Raw genomic sequence first — 10,905 nt, forward strand, 5'->3', positions numbered from 1 at the left:
TTCTAACCTTTCGGTCTAGAATCTGCTTAGGCACCTCAAGGTATGATAAAGACTCATCTAGCTCTAAGCTCTCTGCCTCCAACACATGCGACGGGTCACTCACATACTTCCGCAGCTGCGATACATGAAACACATTATGCACTCTCTCCAACGCAGCTGGTAAAGCCAAACGATAAGCAACTTCCCCAACTTGCTCTAAGATCTCATAAGGCCCTATAAACTTCTGACTTAGCTTGCCTTTCTTCCCAAATCTCATAATTCCACGCATCGGAGACACTTTCAGAAGAACCTTGTCCCCAACTTGAAACTCTATGTCCCGACGATGTAGGTCTGCATAACTCTTTTGTCGATCCTGGGCTGCTCTCATCTGTTCCCTGATCATCTTAATCTGTTCCACCATCTCATGCACCATCTCTGGTCCTAAAACCACTGCCTCAGCACTATCGTCCCAACAGATTGGACTCCTACATCTCCTCCCATACAAAGCCTCAAACGGTGCCATACCAATACTGGTGTGATAGCTAATGTTGTAAGAAAACTCTATCAAGTTCAACCTCTGCTCCCAGCTACCACCAAAATCCATCACACAAGCTCGCAACATATCCTCAAGAGTCTTGATTGTTCTCTCAGTCTGCCCGTCTGTCGCAGGATAAAATGTTGTACTCATCTTCAAAGGTGTTCCTAACGATTCCTGCAACTCCTTCCAAAACCTTGATATAAACCTCGCATCTCTGTCAGACACTATGTCCTTAGGGACTCCATTTAACTTAAGCACGTTCTTTCGATAGGCCATAGCCAATTGGGCCTTAGTCCATGTATCTTTCATTGGAACAAAGTGAGCTGACTTGGTCAGACGATCCACTATCACCCAAATCATGTTGTTACCTTGTTGACTCTTAGGCAAACCCCCAATGAAATCCATGGAAATGGATTCCCACTTCCACTCAGGCACCTCTAAAGACTGAATCTTACCTTGTGGTCTTCTCTGTTCCCCTTTAACTCTTTGGCATGTCAAACAACGGGACACAAACTCAGCTGTCTCTTTCTTCATCCCAGGCCACCAAAACGTTTTCTTCAAATCCTTGTATAGCTTGTCTCCACCTGGATGAACTGAATATGGTGTGCAATGCGCTTCTGTCATGATCGTCTTTTTCAACTCCTCATCATTAGGAACACACCACCTACCATCAAACCTCAAACTACCATCTATGAATAGAAAACCGGACACTTTGTCCCTTTCTCTACTCCACTCTCCCACTCAACTATCTTAGGATCCAAAGCCTCGCTTATCCCGAATGTCATCATAAAACTCCGGATGTCTTGTCATATCACCCATGGCATCTCCTTTCTGCATCATATGTATCCCAAAGCTCGTTACCTCATCCCTCAGCCTCATCAAAGATAGAGCTGTACACAAGGAATGTACACTCTTTCTACTCAAAGCATCAGCAATAACATTGGCCTTCCCTTCATGGTAGATAATCTCCATGTCGTAATCACCAATCAGCTCCATCCACCTCCTCTGTCTCATGTTCAACTCCTTCTGCGTGAAGATGTACTTAAGACTCTTGTGATCAGAAAATACCTTAAAGATTGCTCCATAAAGGTAATGTCTCCAAATCTTGAGAGCAAACACCACTGCACCCAACTCCAGATCATGAGTAGGGTAGTTCTCCTCATAAGGCTTCAACTGCCTAGAAGCATAGGCAATCACTTTACCATTCTCGCATCAACACACATCCCAACCCGGTCTTGAGGCATCCGTATAAACCTCAAAATTCTCGCTCCCTTCAGGTAATGCGAGGACAAGAGCTGTGGTCAAACGCTCCTTTAATGTTTGGAACGCCGTCTCACAACTCTCATCCCAACGAAACCTGTTCTCTTTCCTCATCAACGCTCTCATCGGTCTAGCTATCTTGGAGAAATCTTTCACGAACCGTCTCGTAGTATCCAGCTAAACCCAAGAAACTTCTAACCTCAAGAACATTCTTCTGTGCTTCCCACATTGTCACCGCCTCAATCTTCGCGGATCCACACTACCCCATCTTTAGAGATCACATGCCCCCGAAAAGCAACTTTCTCTAACCAGAACTCACACTTGGACAGCTTAGCATACAACTCATGATCCCTCAAAGTCTGCAACACGATCCTCGGATGCTCCTCATGCTCCTCCTTAGTCTTAGAGTAGACTAAGATATCATCGATAAAAACTACTACAAATCGGGTCCAAGAACTGTCTCAATATTCTATTCATCAAATCCATAAACACCGCCGCGCATTAGACAACCCAAACGGCATCACCACATACTCATAATGGCCATACCTTGACGTGAAAGCTGTCTGCGGTATGTCCACCTCTCTAATCTTCACCGATGGTACCCCGACCTCAAATCAATCTTAGAAAAGACTTTGCACCGCTCACCGATCAAACAGGTCATCTATCCTTGGCAAAGGATACTTGTTCTTTATCGTCACTCGGTTCAACTCCCTATAATCTATGCACAACCTCAAACTCCCATCTTTCTTCTTCACGAAAAGATCTGGTGCTCCCCAAGGCGATACACTTGGTCTAATGTATCCCTTCTCTATCAAATCATCCAACCGCTTCCTAAGTTCCTCCATCTCCTTAGGACCCATACGGTACGGTGCCTTAGAGATTGGCCCCGTCCCCGGCTTCAACTCAACGGTGAAATCTATCTCCCTCTTCGGTGGCAACCCCTTAATCTCCTCTCGAAAAACATCTCGCAAACTCTCCCACCACCGGTATCTCATCAACTGTCGGACTCTCTATCCGGTCATCTCTCACATGACACAAGATCAACGGACATCCCTTCCTCAGATAAGACTTCAAGGTGACAGCTGCAATCAACTTAACTTTGGGTTTGACTAGAAACCCACGGTAAGACACACTAACACCCTTTGGACCTCTTAAGGACACTTTCTTTTGATGACAGTCTATCTTAGCTTTATACTTTCCTAACCAATCCATCCCAACTATCATCTCAAAACCGTTAAAAGGAAACTCTAGCAAGTCTACAGGGAAATCAACTTGCCCAACTATCAAAGATACATCTCTAAACAACCTCCAACACGATACCGACTCACCCGAAGGTATGAAAACTTGCTCACTAACAGATTCATATACTCTCAATCCCAACTGTTTTACATGACTCGAAGACACAAACGACTGAGAAGCCCCCGAATCAAACAAAACAAACGTAGGAATACCATTAACAAGGAATGTACCGGTGATAACGTGTGCATCTTCCTCAGCTGCCTTCTTCTCCATCATGAACAACTTGCCACTGGTCTTCTGCCCACCTCCCTGGACAGTACTGGCTGATGCGGTCGGCTTAGCACCCGACCCTTGATTGTTGTTGTTGTTCGTCGGTGTCTGCTGATAGGAATTACCGCCGTTGCGGTTGCCTCCACTCTGGTAACTCTGACTTCCCCGGTTTGGCCATGATCCAGCCGGTCTGTTGCTTGCGAAGCTCTGCGCAGGTCTCTGAAAAGATCCTGGTGCACTCGTGCACTCATGTCTCTTGTGGCCTACGCCACCACAACCAAAGCAGGTCACTCCCCAGCTATTGCTCACACTCCCACGGCCACGCCCAACGGAAGCCCCAGCACTGAACCCTGACCCAGAAGAAAACCCCTTAGACTGATTGTGGTTGCCTTTCTTGTAATTATATTGGCCACCACCCTCGCTCTCAGACTTCCTCTTCTCACCACCAGACCTCTCCTGAGCCATCTCCACCAACCTCTCCGCTCTTCCAGCCCCCTCATAAGCTTCCTTAACATCGGTAAGGATTCCCACGGGTAACTTATCCATAATCGTGGTAGTCAACCCTCTCTCAAACCTCAATGCCAGGTTCTCCTCACTCAAACCCATATCCTCGGATACCTGGACTTTTCATTGAACCGTCTCGTAGTACTCGGCTACGGACATCTCGTGATCATCTTAAACTTATCAAACTCTTCCCTCAACTTACTCCTCACATGCTCCTAGTTTAACTCCTTCCTCACAGCCCTACGAAACTCTTCCCAAGGTATAGCAGGTAAGCCTTGGTTGGTGTATATCTCCTTAGCACTCACCTTCACTTAATCCCACCACTTGCCTGCTGCCTCCCTCAGATAGAACGCAGCCTGTTCCACTCTCATCTCATCAGGGCAATGAACCAAGTCTAAGATGTTCTCCATCTCTCTCAGCCAACTATCAAGCGATTAGGCTCCCCACTCCTTGTACTCTTTCGGGTTAAACCTCGCAATATAGAGGCTGATTTTAGAATGATCAACCTCCTTTTCCTTACCCTTATCCTTATCCTCATTCACTCTCTTCAGGGTCTCACTAAGAGCGTCCTGGTGCTCTAACATCTTAACGATGTCATCCACGGTCATAAGCTCAGCTCTCGCGTACAAAGCAGTTCTCTTGGGCGGCATCTTGAAGCTATATATGAAAGGGGTAAACATAAACACACGTACTAAACCTCAAAACACGAACACACGATGCCCAGAACCCACTCGATCGAGTTCCCAAACACACTCGATCGAGTAACGGGCTACTCGATCGAGTGCCCCACGTACTCGATCGAGTACCCAAACTCCAGACCCAAACAAACCTTCTGATCTCTTACCTACTCGATCGAGTATCTAGGCTACTCGATCGAGTGACCCCCTACTCGATCGAGTACCCCTAGTTACTCGATCGAGTGCCCCAAAACTCGATTCTGGACTCAAAATCGCCAAAAACCCACCCGATCGAGTCAGTCCCACTCGATCGAGTAACACTAATACGTAAGAGCTACCCGCATATTACGTCATATGCTAACATGCTAACTTTATAAATCACATATTATATCATAACAATCATGCTACACATCTTTTCTATATCTACGAGATCATTTCATCATGCTATTAATTGCCACGTTGTGAAACATTCAACATGTTATCATTTCATCAACAGTTTCTATATATCATCACTTTTCTTTCACCTTCTCAACTTCCAACTTCGAACATCCAACAATCAACACATTCCATCACATTTGTAAACAAGTTAACCAAACACACATACAACTCGACAAACACTTCCCCCATGTGACCGGTTCAAAGTTGTAGGGCGACCCCTGCGACTTTAGGACGTCTCCCAAGCCTTTGCACTAGCTCCTACAACTTTTACCCCGGGTTCATTTTAATTGACTCCCTATGTTCATTATGTTCATTGGTTACAGGTTTCAGGATCGTCGCTCTGATACCATTTTGTAACACCCCCATACTCCAAGTGCCTTACCAGGACCACTCAGGTATGAAGACATTACCATCTCGGCTACCCGAGGCAATGATAATCAAACAACAATAAAGAAACAACATTTATTATAAATAGTTTAGTGAATAAATACAATCCTCAAAACCAAACCAAAGTACGATACATTATTCAAACTGACTATCTAACTGAAAAGTAAATAAACTAAAGACTACAGCGGAAGACTCCTATCATCTTGTCGTGGCATCCCAGCTATCCCAGTACTCATCTCAATACCTGCTCAATATCTGCTCACCATCCCCGAATGGATCACCGCAGGTTTACAAAACAACACCGGGGTCAGTACTAATCACACAATCAATATAGATAACAATAACAAGATAAACAGACAGCTGAACTGTCACACACACATACACACACCACCAACCAATTCCCTTCATCTCAATACTGACTGTCCACTGGACCAGCCCTGCCAGTGGGGGACCGCAGCCGTTCCCACCTAAGCCCCGCTCATCATACCGAGCGATAACCCTGTCCCATTAATGTGCACATCCCCTTCGGTGGCAGGTTCCACGAATGGCGAAACTAGGGCGTGAAGTCACTCCCGCAAGTGACCCCACTCATCCGAGAACGCATCTCGAGAACCATCAACAGAAATCACAACCACAAACACAATACAATCATCATATCAAACAACTAACTACAGCACATCACCAATATCCCATTATGGGACTAATACTGAGTAGGAAATCCTACCTGGAAAGCACAACAAGCAGACGGTATCTACAGCTGTATCAAAACGCCTCTTCTACGAATCCTCCTCCTATCACATAACGCATGGAGACTACACATCACATACTACTCACAAAACCCCCAATCTCTAAATTAGGGTTTAACCAATCTTAAAAAAACATTATAAAAATTATATTAAAAGCTTACCCTCGACGCAAGGAACTCAACGATACGAATTACGACAAGAACTGACCGTCTGAACTCCGGGAATTGCTAAGAATGCGATTAGGAAGATGAACTGGCTGCTTTCTCTCTTAAACAGGGTTTTAGGTTTTGTAAAAGTGATTTAAAACAATGACGATTATGTTTAAATACCTTAATCGCATAATTACCAAAACCCGAGAAAACTCCCCGTAAAGCCGGACACTCGATCGAGTACCCCCTTACTCGATCGAGTACCCCAGCTACTCGATCGAGTACCCAACAGGTCAGAAACTATTTTATTTCGCAACTTGCCCTTACTCGACAGAGTAAGGGCTACTCGATAGAGTACCCCAAGACTTATAAATACGGAGTATTACATACCCTGACTGGCTTGCAAATGTAGTAGTCGTCCAAAAGAAAAACGGCAAATGGAGAGTCTGTGTAGACTACACCGACCTAAACAAAGCCTGCCCAAAAGATCCATTTCCCCTGCCACACATCGATGCAATGGTGGATGCCACTGCAGGCCACGAAATGTTAACATTCATGGATGCCTCCAGCGGATTCAATCAAATAAAGATGCACCTGCGGAGATCGGAAAGCACGACTTTCATTACTTGAAAGAGGTATATATTGTTATATTGCTATGCCCTTTGGATTAAAGAATGCAGGTGCAACCTATCAAAGGCTAGTCAACATGATGTTCAAAGACCAAATAGGAGATACCATGGAAGTCTACATAGATGACATGGTAGTAAAATCAAAAAAGGCAGCAGATCACGTCAAAGACTTGGAAGTAGCCTTTCAAATACTGGAGAAATTCAATATGAAGCTCAACCCACAAAAATGCCACTTTGGAGTCTCAGCAGGCAAATTCTTGGGCTATATGGTGACAAAAAGAGGAATAGAAGCCAGCCCTGAACATATCAAAGCTATCCTGGAGCTAGAACCACCAAAGACGGTCAAAGACATACAAAAGTGATCGGAAGAATAGCGGCCCTAAACAGATTCATTTCAAGATCATCAGAGAGGTGCAAATCATTCTATAACCTGCTAAGGAAAAACAAGGACTTTCAATGGACCCCGATCATCAGTTTGCCTTTGAAGACCTGAAAACATATCTATCCTCTCCTCCTTGCTGCAAAACCAGTCAAAGATGAACCCCGACAAAGATACCCGTCGATCCACAAAATCTTCTTTGTCGGTGCGATCTTGGTCGAGAAAGCGACGGACAACAACACCCCGTCTATTACGTAAGTAAAAGTCTACGAATGCGAGAGATCGGGTATGGCCTACTTGAAAAATATGTTTTAGCTTTAATTATGAGTTGCACAAAATTAAGACCATACTTTGAAAGCCACCCTATAATAGTCAGAACCAACCTTCCTATCAAGTCTGTACTTAGGAAGCCGAATTGTCCTGGACGAATGTGCAAATAGTCACCCAAATGAGCACATACAACATAACATTTGAGCCAAGGACAAGAATTAAATCACAAGCACTAGCGGACTTTGTGGCTGATTTTAGTCCGACCCTAGAACCCGACCTAATAAAAGAAGTAAATAAACTGACCAGCGACCAAACAGACCTAGAATGGACCCTATTTGTCGATGGTGCAGCCAACATGAGGGGCACAGGCCTTGGGTAGTACTAAAATCGCCACAGGGGGATAAGATAGTACAGGCTATAAGCTGTGCATTTGAGGCTACCAACAATGAGGCAGAATATGAAGCCCTAATAGCTGGATTAAAGGTATGTATTGACCTTGGTGTACAAAACCTAAAGGTACGTACTGATTCCCTTCTTATTTCAAACCAAGTAAATGGAATATATACGGCAAATGACTCAAAAATGATGCTTTATTTGGAAGTTGTTCAAAACTTGAAATCAAAATTCCGCAATTTTAATATTGACCAAATTCCTAGGGACTTGAATACTCAGGCCGATGCCTTAGCCGGCCTAGGATCCAACTTCAGTCCCCTTGACTTCGACAAAATACCCATCGTACATTTATTAGAACCCACAATAAATAAACAAGATGAAAGTTTCCCAATATATGTTGCCAATTCTTGGACAAAACCCTACTATGACTGGCTACAACAGGGAATCCTTCCCCTGAATAAGCAAGATGCCAGAGCACTAAAAATAAAAGCTGCTTCATATACTATTATTAACAACGTGCTTTTTAAGAAATCGCAGGCTGGGCCGTACCTCAGATGCCTGGAACCACAAGAAGCCGAGCAGATATTATCCGAAATCCATGAAGGATACTGTGGAAATCATAAAGGTGGAAGAAGCCTGGCAAGCAAAGTACTCAGAACAGGTTACTATTGGCCCACCTTGAGGGCCGATTGCCTGGAATTTAGCTCTAAATGTAAAGCTTGTCAGATTCACGGACCATATATCCATCAGCCATCTGAGGAACTACATTCCATATCCGCACCCTGGCCATTTATGAAGTGGGGCATGGATATAGTAGGGAAACTACCTCAAGCACCCGGACAAAAAGTTTTCATGCTAGCAATGACTGATTACTTCTCCAAGTGGATAGAAACTGATTCATACAGGCAAGTCAAGGAAAAAGATGTCATAGCATTCATCAAACACAACATCATATGTAGATAAGGCATCCCCTCTGAAATAGTATGTGACAATGGCACGCAATTCGTGGGAAAAGAATAGCGACCTTACGTGCTCAATGGAACATCAACCTGGTAACCTCCACGTCGGGATATCCAAAAGTTAACGGTCAGGCGAAATCCAAAGAACAAAGTAGTAATCAGTTGCATAAAGAAGAAGCTAGAAAGAAGGAAAGGCAGATGGGTGAAGAGCTCCCCTAGTCCTCCGGCCGACAAAACCACGCCTAAAACATCCACAAAGCCAAACCCCTACTTCTTGGTCTATGGATGTGAAGCGATAATCCCGGCCGAGGTCGACATTCCATTAGCCAGATGCAGCCTAAACACAATAACAAGCAATACACCTCTAATGGAGGACAGCTGGACTTAACAGAAGAGCTAAGAGATGCGGCCCAGAAGATTAGATTGGCAAAGATATCAAAAAGAGTTGCGAAAAGCTACAACAAGACTGTCAAAGCCAGGGTATTCAGAGTAGGAGACCTTGTCCTCAGGAAAGTCTTCCAAAACACAAAAGAAAAGAATGCTGGCAAATTGGCCCCAACCTGGGAAGGTCCCTACCTAATTGACTCAATAGTTGGCCAGGGAGCTTATAGATTACAAACCCTGGACGGCGAAATGATCCCAAGAGCTTGGAATATTGCACACTTAAAACTATTTCACATATAGAATATATCTCCCGGTCCAGGTATAATTTTCGTGTTCACATTTCTTGCCTGACCTGATGTGAAACTAAATGTATGATACTTGCCATTATATGAATAAATGCCTTATATAATTTCTTCTATTATGTGCCCAAATACTTGTCAATATTCTTATACTTATTTTTACCAAGTAGAATCTTCAATACTTGTTTTACATACTGCATTTTATTTAAAACAAATCTTAAAGATTGGGGGCCACCCACCAATATCCAACTGATACCCAAATTTCAGTTGCAAAACAGGCCTTAAAATACTGAGCTCAACTTAACATATAAACCTGGAAAATCTATTCCTGGATTGTATAACATAAATGGGTCATAAGCCCTCCAGGCAGCAGGGACGTAAGCCCTCCAGGCATGTGCAATAACCCCACCCATAACACAATAAATCGCGAGATCCAAGACAAAAAAGCGGCCCGATCGGTCGAATAATCGGCGATCCATAAGACATTCAATACTACATATGCCTTATCAAAACACAAAAAGAAACAAACAAAAACCAAATATTTATTCATTCAAAATAACTGGCCTTACCATACACCTAATAATTATCCAGTCCAGGGACATCCCCCCTGGATGGGCCAAAAAAAATACCTAAATATTCATTCCAGGAACATCCCCCCTGGATAGGCCAAAACGAAGAAGAAAAACATAAATCTAAGTTATTTTTGAGCCAGTAACCGACTCACAACCATCCACCATTTCCTGGTCATCAGAATTCTCCTTGGATGGAGGAGAGTCCACTTCTTCTTCTTGACCCATATTGGCCAAGTCGATACTTTTGAGTGTCCAAAGGTCTTGAGTCTCATCCCGGTCCGGATCCCAATTAGCCCGGTCAGATTCCGGATCCCTCATAGAATCTACCCGGGCTTTCCCAAAGAAGTACTGAGCAGCATCAGCAAGCCGTGCCTCCACTAATTCCTTCTCAGCACCAAGCTCTTCATTCTTCTTCAGCGGATCCTGCATTGCCTGCTTCTCAGCAGCGAGCTCTCCCTTGATAGCCTCCAACTCTTGCCTGACAACCTTCTCAGCATTTTTTGCAGCCACCTCACAAACTATAGCAGCCCTGGATACCTCTCTAGCTGTCCCCAGCTGAGATTGAAGTACTACCTCATTACTCCTGGATGTGTGCAGGTCACGGTTAACCTTATCTAGTTTTTCTTCCAAACTAAAAACCCTGGCCTGGGCATCCCTAAGCTGACAAGCAGTGGCCAACCCAACATCTAATCCCTACAAGAAATAAAATTGATCAACCAAATATAAAGCGACACAAAGAACACATAAACAATTAAAAACATCCCTTTACAACCAACCTCCTTAGCTTGAGAAGCGAGTTCAGCAGCCTTTGTCACAAGAGAAGTCAGGATAGA

Source organism: Silene latifolia, chromosome 1 (genome assembly GCF_048544455.1).
Source record: "Silene latifolia isolate original U9 population chromosome 1, ASM4854445v1, whole genome shotgun sequence".
NCBI classification, from domain to species: domain Eukaryota; kingdom Viridiplantae; phylum Streptophyta; class Magnoliopsida; order Caryophyllales; family Caryophyllaceae; genus Silene; species Silene latifolia.